Source organism: Ascaphus truei, unplaced genomic scaffold (assembly GCF_040206685.1).
Source record: "Ascaphus truei isolate aAscTru1 unplaced genomic scaffold, aAscTru1.hap1 HAP1_SCAFFOLD_1045, whole genome shotgun sequence".
Taxonomy (NCBI): Eukaryota; Metazoa; Chordata; class Amphibia; order Anura; family Ascaphidae; genus Ascaphus; species Ascaphus truei.
Window position 1 is genome coordinate 10,451 of NW_027453910.1, and position 10,644 is coordinate 21,094.

Below are 10,644 nucleotides of genomic sequence, written 5' to 3' on the forward strand. Positions count from 1 at the left end.
TCTTTCCTTCTCTCTTTCCTTCTTTCCTTCTTTCTTTCCTTTCCTTCTTTCTTTCCTTCTTTCTGTCCTTCTTTCCTTCTTTCTTTCTTTCTTTCTTTCCTTCTTTCTTTCTTTCTTTCTTTCCTTCTTTCCTTCTTTCCTTCCTTCTTTCCTTCTTTCCTTCTTTCTTTCTTTCCTTCCTTCCTTCCTTCTTTTCTTTCCTTCTTTCTTTCTTTCCTTCTTTCTTTCTTTCTATCCCTCTTTCTTTCCTTCTTTCTTTCCTTCTTTCTTTCCGTCTTTCTTTCCTTCTTTCCTTCTTTCTGTCCTTCTTTCTTTCTTTCCTTCTTTCCTTCTTTCTGTCCTTCTTTCCTTCTTTCCTTCTTTCTTTCCTTCCTTCTTTCTTTCCTTCTTTTTTTCCTTCTTTCTTTCCTTCTCTCTTTCCTTCTTTCCTTCTTTCCTTCTTTCCTTCTTTCTTTCCTTTCCTTCTTTCTTTCCTTCTTTCCTTCTTTCTTTCCTTCTTTCCTTCTTTCCTTCTTTCTGTCCTTCTTTCTTTCCTTCTTTCTTTCCTTCTTTCCTTCTTTCCTTCTTTCTTTCTTTCTTTCTTTCCTTCTTTCCTTCTTTCCTTCTTTCCTTCTTTCTTTCCTTCTTTCTTTCCTTCTTTCTTTCTTTCATTCTTTTCTTTCCTTCTTTCTTTCCCTCTCTTTCTTTCTTTCCTTCTTTCCTTCTTTCTTTCCTTCTTTCCTTCTTTCTTTCTTTCTTTCCTTCTTTCCTTCTTTCTTTCCTTCTTTCTTTCCTTCTTTCTTTCCTTCCTTCTTTCTTTCCTTCTTTTTTTCCTTCTTTCTTTCCTTCTTTTTTTCCTTCTTTCTTTCCTTCTTTCTTTCTTTCTTTCTTTCTTTCCTTCTTTCCTTCTTTCCTTCTTTCTGTCCTTCTTTCTTTCCTTCTTTCTTTCCTTCTTTCTTTCTTTCCTTCTTTCTTTCCTTCTTTCTTTCCTTCTTTCTTTCTTTCCTTCTTTCCTTCTTTCTTTCTTTCTTTCTTTCCTTCTTTCTTTCCTTCTTTCTTTCCTTCTTTCTTTCCTTCTTTCTTTCCTTCTTTCCTTCTTTCTTTCCTTCTTTCTTTCTTTCCTTCTTTCTTTCCTTCTTTCCTTCTTTCTTTCCTTCTTTCTTTCTTTCCTTCCTTCTTTCCTTCTTTCTTTCTTTCTTTCCTTCCTTCTTTCCTTCTTTCTTTCCTTATTTCCTTCTTTCTTTCCTTCTTTCCTTCTTTCCTTCTTTCCTTCTTTCTTTCTTTCCTTCTTTCTTTCCTTCTTTCTGTCCTTCTTTCCTTCTTTCTGTCCTTCTTTCCTTCTTTCTTTCATTCTTTCTTTCCTTCTTTCCTTCTTTCCTTCCTTCTTTCTTTCCTTCTTTCCTTCTTTCTTTCCTTCTTTGCTTCTTTCCTTCCTTCTTTCTTTCTTTCCTTCTTTCCTTCTTTCCTTCTTTCTTTCCTTCTTTCTTTCCTTCTTTCCTTCTTTCTTTCCTTCTTTCTTTCCTTCTTTCTTTCCTTCTTTCTGTCCTTCTTTCTTTCCTTCTTTCTTTCTTTCCTTCTTTCCTTCTTTCTTTCCTTATTTCCTTCTTTCTTTCTTTCCATCTTTCTTTTCTTCTTTCTTTCCTTCTTTCTTTCTTTCCTTCTTACTTTCCTTCTTTCTTTCTTTCCTTCTTTCCTTCTTTCTTTCCTTCTTTGCTTCTTTCTTTCTGTCCTTCTTTCTTTCCTTTTTTCTTTCTTTCCTTCTTTCTTTCCTTCTTTCTTTCCTTCTTTCCCTCTTTCTTTCCTTCTTTCCTTCTTTCTTTCCTTATTTCCTTCTTTCTTTCCTTCTTTCTGTCCTTCTTTCTTTCCTTCTTTCTTTCCTTCTTTCTTTCTTTCTTTCTTTCCTTCTTTTCTTCTTTCTTTCCTTCTTTCTTTCCTTCCTTCCTTCTTTCCTTCCTTCTTTCCTTCTTTCTTTCCTTCTTTCCTTCTTTCTTTCCTTCTTTCCTTCTTTCTTTCCTTCTTTCTTTCCTTCTTTCCTTCCTTCTTTCTTTCCTTCTTTCTTCCCTTCCTTCTTTCCTTCTTTCTTTCCTTCTTTCCTTCTTTCCTTCCTTCTGTCCTTCTTTCCTTCTTTCTTTCCTTCTTTCTTTCCTTCTTTCCTTCCTTCTTTCCTTCTTTCTTTCCTTCTTTCTTTCCTTCTTTCCTTCTTTCTTTCCTTCTTTCTTTCTTTCCTTCTTTCTGTCCTTCTTTCCTTCTTTCTTTCCTTCTTTCTTTCCTTCTTTCTTTCTTTCCTTCTTTCCTTCTTTCTTTCCTTCTTTCCTTCCTTCTTTCTTTCCTTCTTTCTTTGCTTCTTTCCTTCTTTCTTTCCTTCCTTCTTTCCTTCTTTCTTTCTTTCCTTCTTTCCTTCTTTCTGTCCTTCTTTCTGTCCTTCTTTCTGTCCTTCTTTCTTTCCTTCTTTCCTTCTTTCCTTCTTTCTTTCCTTCTTTCTTTCCTTCTTTCTTTCCTTCTTTCCTTCTTTCTTTCCTTCTTTCTTTCCTTCTTTCTTTCCTTCTTTATTCGAGTTGTGCCAGACTGCAACCCCTCTTTTCCTTCTTGAGGAGCTTGCTCCTGCTGTTCTGGTTGCACTTCTCACCTCATCTTTTTATTTTTGGGTGCCCAGTGTCCCGGGACAATAAGCCTAGGGATCTCCTGGTCAACCTGCTCCTGGCATTGGCTAAGGTAGCCATTTGTAAAACCAGGAAGCAGTGTTTGGAGGGGGGGGTCCCGACAAACATCGTGGTCATGTTCCGGGCGCTGGTGCACTCCCGTATTCGGGCAGAGTACTCGTACGCCGAGTCTACTGGGACGGTTTCAGAGTTTGCCTCCCAGTGGGCGTTAGGCGGGGTGCTTTGCTCGGTATCCACCAATCAGGGTTCTTCAGATTTAACCCTTCTGTTTTAAGTGCACTTCATCAGTGCACTTGTTGGGTTCATTTCATTTTTGTTTGACTGGTTTATCTTTGTTCTACTTGGTAACAAGTAGAATTGCTGTTCAACTGAATTGGCCGGCTTCGCCGGCCAATCAGTTTCAAACCAGATCAAAATAGATTCCTTCTTTCTTTCCTTCTTTCCTTCCTTCTTTCCTTCTTTCTTTCTTTCTTTCCTTCTTTCTTTCCTTCCTTCCTTCTTTCTTTCCTTCTTTCCTTCTTTCTTTCCTTCTTTCTTTCCTTCTTTCTTTCCTTCTTTCTTTCCTTCTTTCCTTCTTTCCTTCTTTCTTTCCTTTCTTCCTTCTTTCTTTCCTTATTTCTTTCCTTCTTTCTTTCCTTCTTTGCTTCTTTCTTTCCTTCTTTCTTTCCTTCTTTCCTTCTTTCTTTCCTTCTTTCCTTCTTTCTTTCCTTCTTTCCTTCTTTCTTTCCTTCCTTCTTTCCTTCTTTCTTTCCTTCTTTCTTTCCGTCTTTACTTCCTTCTTTCCTTCTTTCTTTCCTTTCCTTCTTTCTTTCCTTCTTTCCTTCTTTCCTTCTTTCCTTCTTTCTTTCCGTCTTTCCTTCCTACTTTCTTTCCTTCTTTCGTTCCTTCTTTCCTTCTTTCTTTCCTTCCTTCTTTCCTTCCTTCTTTCCTTCCTTCTTTCCTTCTTTCTTTCTTTCCTTCTTTCCTTCCTTCTTTCTTTCCGTCTTTCCTTCCTTCTTTCTTTCCGTCTTTCCTTCCTTCTTTCTACCCTTCTTTCTTTCCTTCTTTCTTTCCTTCTTTCTTTCCTTCTTTCTTTCCTTCCTTCTTTCCTTCCTTCTTTCCTTCTTTCTTTCCTTCTTTCTTTTCTTCTTTCAATCCTTCTTTCCAGCCTTTCCAGCCATTTTTTGTCCAAGCAGTGCCCGCTGATTACTTTCCTATGGAGAGGATATCCTGTTTCAATGGCATTTAGATACTTTTCAATCCAAAATATGTATCTTACTTTAGTTACTGAAGGAAAATCTAATTTCCTCACCTATGCTTCAGAACCGAGAGGAACCTTTCCTCTGCCAGGTACACTGAAGCCTTGTGACTGGATACTACACCATCTGCACCGTTTGCAGCAGACTTCCCCGGGGAAGCTTTCACGCCCTGCCACTGTTATCTCCGGTCTTTGGTGAACTTCAGGCCTGGAAGACGAACGAAATGAAACGTAACGCAAGCCAGGTTTCAAATCCTTTGTCTCAATTTATTACTCATAGGGTAATGACTTTTATATATAAAAAAGAAGATATTGGTTAGAGGCGTAACATAGGCGTATCCTAGGTGTAACATAGGCGTATCCTAGGTGTGTCCTGGGCGTAGCTTTGATTAGAGGCGTGATTTAGGGGCAGGACATATTAGTGGCGTGACTTTTGGGACATGTCTTTTACAATACAAGCAATGTCTGACTACATAGCTTATTCATTGTCTGTTATCAAAAGAGACCTTGAGTCTTTAGCAACTATTTTACACTATTTTGCTTCTTGCAGAGAACCATTCTATTATATTCTAACTAAAACATCAGGAAATTGACAACACAAAAGTATCTTAGCAATATCCTTAGCAGGAAGAAAAGAAATATTGTTAGGAATTATATTTCAGCAAAAGGCTGACTACAGAATCTTAACTAGTTATCACCAGACAAAATGGAAGCTTAACGTGTGCAGATTCTGGCCTGACATATTGGTCCTAACAGTTACCATACAGTAAATCAATTGTATTGTGTATTCCAACTGATACTTTACAAATTTCAGCAGGAAAAAAAAAAATTATACTCAAGTATTTAATTCTATCAAAAAACAATTTCAGTGACAAAACACAAATAAGTTTCACTTAAACCTCGGCCAGGCAGGGGACGGGCTCGCTGGCGCTCATGCGCTGCGCCATGCCCTGCTCGGTGATTCGTGGCCAGCTAGGCGCACTCGCATGGGGGTGCAGCCATGACGTCACGGAGCTGGTTCGCCCTCATTGACGTAGCAAAATTTAATTTGCTTGCTCTAAGCTCCGAGCGGGCGCAGATGCTTGCTCACGCTGGCCACACACATTGCCACAATATGTTTAATTGCGGCCAGCGTGAGCGCGCCCGCCAGCTCAGCGCCAGCCTGGCTGAGGCCTTAGAATAAGCGTGCTTGGCACACATCCCGCCTTTTAATTTTTTTTCACATGCCCTGACTCTTAATTACTCATTGTTTGTCTAATTCATACATAATTTTGTTTAAAAAGACATGGAATAAAACAGTATAGAGGTTAAAACTGCAATGGTTCTTTCAATACAATGTTCTTTCCCTCCCAACCCACATTGTACTGCTCTACGGAATATGTTGGTGCCATACAGAGGAGGTGATAGGACAGGAAGTACAGTAAGAGCAAGACACTGACCCCCACAGTCTTGCAGGATAGGAGGAAGCTGCCAGACACTGACTCCTCTCCATCCCAGCAGGATAAGAGGAAGCTGCCAGACACTGACTCCTCCCCCTCCCTGCAGGATAAGAGGAAGCTGCCAGACACTGACTCCTCCCCCACCCTGCAGGATAAGAGGAAGCTTCCAGACACTGACTCCTCCCCCTCCCTGCAGGATAAGAGGAAGAAGCCGGACACTGACTCCTCTCCCTCCATGCAGGATAAGAGGAAGCTGCCGGACACTGACCCCCCCTGCAGGATAAGAGGAAGCTTCCAGACACTGACTCCTCCCCCTCGCTGCAGGATAAGAGGAAGCTGCCAGACACTGACTCCTCCCCCTTGCTGCAGGATAAGAGGAAGCTGCCAGATACTGACTCCTCTCCCTCCCTGCAGGATAAGAGGAAGAAGCCAGACACTGACTCCTCCCCTCCCTGCAGGATAAGAGGAACCTGCCAGACACTGACTCCTCCCCCTCCCTGCAGGATAAGAGGAAGCTGCCAGACACTGACTCCTCCCCCTCCCTGCAGGATAAGAGGAAGCTTCCAGACACTGACTCCTCCCCTCCCTGCAGGATAAGAGGAAGCTGCCAGAAACAGACTCCTCCCCCTCCCTGCAGGATAAGGCCCCGGGCATGCTGTGGAAGACAGCGCTGATCCTCCTGTCTTACCCCTTGCATCGGCATGGTGGGTGGCTTTAGTGCATGCCGCCGCATGCTTCCGCAGCCGTGCGGAGGCGTACTGAGTTGAAGCCGACATGAAGATTTAAGTTTCGGCGCGGAGGGCTGATCACGTGACTAGGAACCAGACAATAGGAAGGAAGTACCAAGTTTCTACAAGTAGCTGCTGATAATCGTGAGAATATATTGAAGGAGCAGACTGGTATAGGTAAAATGGATCCTGCACTTATTGAATTACTGATTTCAGAGGTCTCAGTGAGGGATTTATTATACAACAAACGTGCAAAATTATACCATGACAGGATAGTGCATGACAAGCTCTGGAAGGAGATAGGGCTCAATCTGAACATTTCATGTAAGTATTTTCCATACCACCTACAGCGTCCGCACCCCCCCTGAGGTAACATATTTTCCATACCCCCTACAGCGTCCGCACCCCCCTGTGGTAACGTATTTTCCATACCCCTTACAGCGTCCACACACCCCTGTGGTAACGTATTTTCCATACTCCTTACAGCGTCCGCACCCCCCTGTGGTAACATTTTCCATACCCCTTACAGCGTCCGCACCCCCCCACCCGTGGTAACATATTTTCCATTCCCCCTACAGCGTCCGCACCCCTCTGTTGTAACATATTTTCCATACCCCCTACAGCGTCCGCACCCCCCCCCCCCCCGTGGTAACATATTTTCCATTCCCCCTACAGCGTCCGACCCCCCTGTGGTAACATATTTTCCTTACCCCTTAAAGCAGGCCTGCACAACTTGTAAAGTGAGAAGGGCCGAACTGCTCCAAGGAAAACAGATTCGGGCCACACGGGTAAAATCATCATCATCATCATCATATCTCCCCCAGCACCTCTCATCATCATCCTCATATCTCCTCCAGCACCCCTCATCAATCTCTCTCAGCACCCCTCATCATCCTCATATCTGCCCCAGCACCCCATCATCCTCAAATCTCCCCCAGCACACCTCATCCTCATATCTCCCCCAGCACCCCTCATCCTCATATCTCCCCCTGCACCCCTCATCATCAACCTTTGCGAGACTCACCCTCTATCTCATACCCCCATCTCTCCCCCTCACCCATACACGATACTCCCCCTCCACAAAACACAATACCCCCTTGCAGACCACACATCCCACCCCCCCTGCACCTCACCCCCCATGCACCTCACCCCCTCCTGCACCTCACCCCCCCTTGCACCTCACTTCCCCCTTGCACCTCACCCCCCCTGGCACCTCACCCCCCCCTGGCACCTCACCTCCCACCCAACAGCACCTCACCTCCCCCTAACGGCACCTCATGGAGCAGGCAGGACTAGCATGCTCGTGCAGTCCTGAGAGGGGGTTCGTGGCTCCTGGGCGGGAGAGGAGGGGGCTCCCGGGCGGGGGACGGGGGGACTCGCGGCCAGGAGAGGAGGGGGGGACTCGCGGCCGGGAGAGGAGGGGTGGACTCGTGACGGAGAGGAGGGGGAGACCCACGGCCGGGAGTGGAGGGGGGGACTCGCGGTCGGGAGAGGAGGACTCGCGGCCGGGAGTGGAGGCTCGGGAGGGAGGACGTGGGAAAGCCGCCGCGGGCCGCACAATGAGTGCAGGTGGGCCGCATGCGCCCCGCGGGCCATGTGTTGTGCAGGCCTGCCTTAAAGCGTCCGCACCCCCCTGTGGTAACATATTTTCCATACCCCTTAAAGCTTCCGCACCCCCCTGTGGTAACATATTTTCCATACCCCTTAAAGCGTCCACACCCCCCTGTGGTAACATATTTTCCATACCCCTTACAGCGTCCGCACTCCCCTGGGTTAACATATTTTCCATACCCCTTACAGCGTCCGCACCCCCCTGTGTTAACATTTTCCATACCCCCTACAGCGTCCGCACCCCCCTGTGGTAACATATTTTCCATACCTCCTACAGCGTCCGCACCACTCTGTGGTAACATATTTTCCATACCCCTTACAGCGTCCACACCCCCCTGTGGTAACATATTTTCCATACTCCTTACAGCGTCCGCACCCCCCTGGGGTAACATATTTTCCATACCCTCTACAGCGTCCGCACCCCCCTGTGGTAACATATTTTCCATACCCCTTACAGTGTCCCAACCCGCTTGTGGTAACATATTTTCCATACCCCTTACAGCGTTCGCACCCCTCTGTGGTAACATATTTTCCATACCCCTTACAACGTTTGCACCCCTCTGTGGTAACATATTTTCCATACCTCCTACAGCGTCCGCACACCCCTGTGGTAACATATTTTCCATACCCCTAACAGCGTCCCCACCCCCCTGTGGTAACATATTTTCCATGCCCCATACAGCAATAATGTAATATGTTATATGTATTACAAGAAAATATATATATTTTTTATTTCTATTTATAGCGGATGTTGCCAAAAATAAATGGAAGAATCTAACAGATGCTTTCAGAAGAGAGTTAAAAAAAAGTGAAGCCACCACGATCAGGAGACCCCGGTCCAGGCACCACCAGCGAATATACATCAACGTGGCCTTACTTTGCAAATATGATGTTTCTGAAAGAACAAATGCTCCCAGCGAGAACCGAGTCAAACCTGGAGGAAACAAGTACACAGGACAGCTTCGTTGAGCTGTCCTTCGTCGAAGACGACTTAGTTCCTGTGTGTGTGGCGGCTGCTGAACCAGTCGCCAAAAAAGCCAGGACCACTAACGATTTACGTCGTAAAATGATTAATATCGAGGAACAGAAATTTGGACTTCTACATGAAATGATGGCGGGCAGCAATGAGGACATGGATTTCTTTAAAAGTTTCTTACATTATATCACGCCACTGGACAAAATGTCAAAACTTCGTTAAAGACGAAAGTTTTAGGAACTTGTTCATGATACTGTGGAGGAATTTGACGCCTCCCAGTAGAAATGTATTGGCATGAAGTAATTTGAAATACGTTGAGATGTTTTATGTTTACAGTTTAAAGTAAAAGTTATTTAAAAGTTTTCTTATATGTTGTGTTTTCAATAGTTAATAAATATTTTACTGGTTTTGAAAATTGGCTGATTCTCTTCTTAATACATATTTGACTTGTAACATGAAAAATATATAAGGACATACATATCGACAAAATGACACACACACACACACATAGTGACACACACACACACACACACACCAATACACACATACACATAGATACACACACATATACACCGATACACACACACACCCCGATACACACACACATAGCGATGCACACACACACATAGCGATACACACACACATATACACCAATACACAAACATAGCGATACACACACACATATACACCAATACACACACACATAGATACACACACATATACACCGATACACACACACACACACACATAGCGACACACACACACACACCAATACACACACACACACACAAAATATATAAGGACATACATATCGACAAAATGACACACACACACACACACATAGTGACACACACACACACCAATACACACACACACATAGATACACACACATATACACCGATACACACACACACACCCCGATACACACACACATAGCGATGCACACACACACATAGCGATACACACACACATATACACCAATACACAAACATAGCGATACACACACACATATACACCAATACACACACACATAGATACACACACATATACACCGATACACACACACACACACACATAGCGACACACACACACATAGCGACACACACACACACACCAATACACACACACACACACAGATACACACACATATACACCGATACACACACCCCGATACACACACACATAGCGATACACACACACATATACACCAATACACAAACATAGTGATATACACACAAATATACACCAATACACACATACATAGATACACACACATATACACGATACACACACACACACACACACACACACACACATAGCGATACACACACACACACACACATATACACCGATACACACGCACACACACACACGCACACACACACACACACACATAGCGATACACACACACATATACACCAATACACACACACATAGCGATACACACAAACACACATAGATACACACATATACACCGATACACACACACACAGACACTGGAGTACAGAGGCAGCGACGGATGTGAGTGACTGGAGGGGGAGAGAGGAAAGTACTTATTCATCAAACAAAACACGTTTATTATGATTAACAATGTTAAATACTGCTGCGGCAGCTTTTATTCTTACTAATCACCGGCTTTTACCTGGCATGTTCCTGGAATGCCACGCTGTTCACCTGGAGCATGCCGGGCTCCTTTTGCCTTCCCAGCCAGGCGCATGCCCGGCTGACGCGCGGTTGATGTGTTAATTGATAATGGTTCAGGATTTACTAGGCTGCAATGCTTCGCGTGTCCGCCAGATGGCATAAATTCATGACTTGTAATCCGCCGAATCAGTAATGTGTCGGCTTGCAGGTGTTTCTTTTAAAAAAGATACTGTGCCACAGTGTGCCATTGTACAGTAACTTGGCCTTGGCCTTGGCCTTGAGACTGAAGGAAGAGTTGTCAAAATGTATCAATTTAGGCTTTTCATATTAAAGAAAGACAAAGACCAGTTTCAGTTTGTCTTACACTATT

General features: G+C 44.1%; 1 long non-coding RNA gene across 2 annotated transcripts; it reads left to right on the plus strand.

Annotated features, from left to right (window-relative positions):
• Nucleotides 1–3,748: 3,748 nt before the first annotated feature.
• On the plus strand, nucleotides 3,749–9,000 carry LOC142474994 (uncharacterized). Of its 2 annotated transcripts, none has more exons than XR_012790658.1 (3): nucleotides 3,749–6,367; nucleotides 6,763–6,831; nucleotides 8,400–9,000. It is a non-coding gene; the product is annotated as an uncharacterized LOC142474994 (long non-coding RNA). The 2 variants fall into 2 exon arrangements; XR_012790659.1 differs by having other exon boundaries at nucleotides 6,766–6,831.
• Nucleotides 9,001–10,644: the final 1,644 nt, after the last annotated feature.